Here is a 4,229-nt window from a genome sequence, read left to right as displayed (position 1 = left end):
TATAATTTGTGTTACTTGTTTGTGTTAGAGTCAAGTTTATTGATATATTGTCTGCCGGATGTTCCAGTGGGAGGGGCTACATCTACTTAAGGGCAGGAGTAGAGCCTCTCTGGGACAATATTGGAAGGAGAAGACTTGTGTCTGTAGGATGTATAGGATCCAAGAGAAGCAAGTTTTTGTTTTGATTTATTGTTTTTGTACAGTAAGTTTATTTATGTATACTGCTAGTCATGATGGCTTCATTGTAAATAGTCTGTACTGGTTCCTGGGTACAGCACCAACAGTAAATAAATCACTGGCGACTCCATCTCAGCCACTCTTTCAAAACAATAAACACATCTCTGTAAACATATCTCAACACGCCACCTGCAGTAACTCATTCACCATTAGCTCATTTAAATACGTTGTTAAATAGGTTTTAATCTGTTGGATTTCTTGGATTTGTCTCTTTTTACCATCAGCTGATTGCAGATAAAATAACATGAAACACAGGACAGACATTGCAGTTGCATTTTATTTTGATTATGGAGACAATATTGCCGCAATGCATTTGATTTACAAATTCCTTTATAGCTTGGCTTCAAGAAGACATTGTATACATGCAGACTTTTTCTACAATGATTCTGTAACAACAATATAGGTAAGGTTTTGTTTACAATTACAGCAAGCACTTTAGTTATGTTTCATTTTGTTATAAGGCTGCCCCGAGAAATAACAAAGAAATTAAAAAGACAAATCAGTAGACTATAAGGAGGGCAAGGATGCTGGAATCAGCTGTCATGATGGTGGCAAAGTAGAAGCCATTTTTATACTTGTAGAAGGTTAACATGTTCAGGCTAAATTTGTGTAAGGGTGTTCAATGATGAATTTTCAAAAAAAAAAAACATAGAAGATCTGTTCCTTTTATTTTTTGCAATTCATTGACCTCAGTCAGACAGTGTGGTGTAACCTGTGGTGGAACAGATGGGAGCACTACAGCAAAATCAAAACTGAAAGAAATTCCAATATAGAAACCACCTCCTTTCCTCACTCCTCCATCTTTTTCTGCATCTTTCTCTCCATCTCTCTGTCCCTGAATGGAGAGGTTCAGCGCTTGTCCTCTCTGTGAGCCATCTTGCATGACACTGAGGCATGAATTTCCCTCAAAAAGCAAACAAGCCGCAGCTATGGAGCAAATGATGAACCAATTCTGTTTTCACTGGAAGTCCGGTGTTTACATTTACATAGTCCCTGTTTGAATGTTTAACCTCCAGTACTGTAGCTCAATATATTATGCTAAGAAGTAGCTTGTAACTTCCTGCAGAGTGATATTTTTGTAGAGATTTGTCAGACATGTCTATTTGCATTTTTGGAGGATGAGACATGGAGCGGGCGGAATAATCAGGAAGCTGCTTGGTTTTGTAGTTTCCTTTTGCAAAGCAGTTGTCATATTTGAACGAATGGATTTGTTTATGAGCAGGACTCTATGCGCTGCTTCACACCACCAAAGGATCAGCAATGCAAGACGAGCATGAGTTCCGCTTCCTTGAGACGCATCATCACATTGGTTTGTTTGTGTTCTTCCTCTAAACCCAGAAAGCTGTCTTTGTGTGCAATGACTGTGAGATGTTACATGGCACAGTATCAGTCGGTCATCTCTGGCTGTCCATCAGGGCCATATCCAGGGCCAAACATGCATTTCACCAACCCTCCCTCTCATATCCATTCATATCTCAGTACTATGTGTCTAATTATGATCCAGTAAAATATTTAGCTGTTTCCTTTCCTTAATATGGCACTTATAATTGTTACTGAACATTAGATGTCACTTGAAGATTGGTTGAAATGGTTCATGTGACGGTGGTACAGTGGTAATGGAAATTACAATTTACTGTATTTTCTGAAATTAGTTGCACTGTATTAATCACTTACACCACCATGCACATGACATGAAAACGTGACATACAATACAAGAGATATGGAAATGAAGCGAGGGGCAAAGAGAAAGTTTTCCAATTAAACATTTTCAGAAGATTCTTAAGAACGGGCCAAAAATATTTGATATTGGTTTGTATAAGAAACAGCGTTTCAAAGTCTCATCCAGTCCTTTTCCATATGGAAGCGTTGAGGGGTCAGGTGTTTGCATTTTTCGTATACTCAGACACTTCAGCAAAGCTACTGCATGTGCATTTGTGTTTTTTCCCCACTTTCTGCCTGAGGGGTAAGTACTAAACGCTGAGCTCTGAAGACTTGTACCTCTGAACACAGAATAATGAGGAAGAGTTGTGCATGGTCTGCACATCCGTCTTTCATCTGTAGATGACAAAAGAGAGATAACAAAACCTCATCTTCTTACCTCCCAATCAACTCACTCCAGCTGATCAAAAAATCCCCCGCGCTCTGAAACAGTAAGTACATGAATGGAATAATTAATAAAATGATTATTAATACAATAATTTAAGAAGGTCAATGAAACAATGGAACTCATAAGGTTTCACCAACAATATGCTCATTTCATTCCCTGAAAATATCCTTTTTCTAAACGGGTAGTGACTAGCTTTCATGCAAGAATTTGCAAGGTGGCATTGGTAGCATTAAGGATTTCTGAAGGAAACTGCTGTGTTCATGTGCACCACTAGATGTCAGCATTCTGTCAATGCATTGAACTTGGATGTCTGCATTGTTTTGGTCCAGAATATACCAAAGTGAGGCTGTATAAAAGAAGGAAGTGACCATTTACCACAACAGAGGCTCCCTGATGACATATTGAAGATGTGTCCTCGAATTTATATGCAAGGTTGAGCACTACAGCCTGGGTTTGATCCCCTCTGTGTCATCAGCCAGCGATGAACAGGAGCCCATAGTGACAGAGCAAATTGGCTCATTGTGGAGGGTATAGTGGAGGGTAGGTGAGCCAGGGTCTGAACTCATAGCTGAATAGTGACCCCTACTGGTTGGTGCAAGTAGTGGCATTAGACAGCAGGTCGTTCAGAGGAGAGCTTGTTAGTCTCGTCCTTTCCTGCCAACAGGAACTTTTCAAGTAAAAGTGGTAGGCAGCATCAAATGGGTGTTTCAACCAATGGAATGAGCTGAGTGCAATCATATTGTTTCTTAAAAAATGTAATAATCTTTGGATCTGAAACCCAGACAACAGATGACACTGACACCTGCAAGTACGCTTCAAGCTCCCTAAAGACACATTCTTAGTGATCCACGCCCACAACCTTCCGTAGTCCATTGCCACACCATTGTTCTACCCATCTTCTCTGAACTTTCCCTTTCCACCCAGAGCATGATCTCATTACATTTATTTATGTTTATTCTTAGTCTTCATGTCCTCAACAGTCTGTGCTGGATCTTGGATACAGCACCAACCGTAAATAAATCACTGGTGACTCTACTTCATCTCAGCTGCTCTATCAAAGACTCCAGCCGACAGTGCACCCTAACACCCACCTTGTTGATTGGCTGATAGACAATATGTACATCTCTGTAAACACATCTCAACACTTCACCTGCAGTAACTCATCCACTGGTAGCTTATTTAAATAGGACTTCATATGCTAATCTGTTTGATTCCTTGGGTTTGTCTCTTTTTACCATCAGCTGATCACAGATACAATGACAAGAAACACAGGGAAGCCTCTGCAGTTGCTTTTTTATTTTGATAATGGAGACAATATAGCCATAATAGATTTGATTTACAAACTCCAAATTAATGCTTTGTAACATAGCTTTAAGGGGGATATATGGTATTTATGCAGAATTTACATGCAAGCTTCTTCAACAACCATTCTTTAGAAACAGCGTGTACACAAATGAAATTTCAGAGGTTTTTTTTTTGTTTTGCAAGTATAGCAAGCACCGTAGGTATGTTTCATCTTGTCATGGGGTTCCCCCAAGAAAAAACTAATTGAAAAGACAAATCACAAGATAATGAGGTCAAGATAGTGGAGAAGTAGGGGTCATTCTTATACTCATAAATGTTAACATGTTCAGGCTAAATTTGTGTGAGGGTTTTTCTACACATTTCCCTGACTCCTCTCTGTTTAAACTACAACATGTCACCAGTTCAACAGGAAGCATGAATACAAGCAAGAATATATTAAGTACGCATCAGGAAATCACAATAATATTTCAATCTGCAGGTACATAATTAGATTTATATAATTTTCATACCTTCACTACTGAAAATGAATAAACTACATTTATTTGGATTTAAAAGGTCTAACACTATATTCTTTGTCCTG

This window comes from Megalops cyprinoides, chromosome 18, assembly GCF_013368585.1.
Source record: "Megalops cyprinoides isolate fMegCyp1 chromosome 18, fMegCyp1.pri, whole genome shotgun sequence".
Taxonomy (NCBI): Eukaryota; Metazoa; Chordata; class Actinopteri; order Elopiformes; family Megalopidae; genus Megalops; species Megalops cyprinoides.
Note: the sequence above shows the minus strand (reverse complement) of the source record.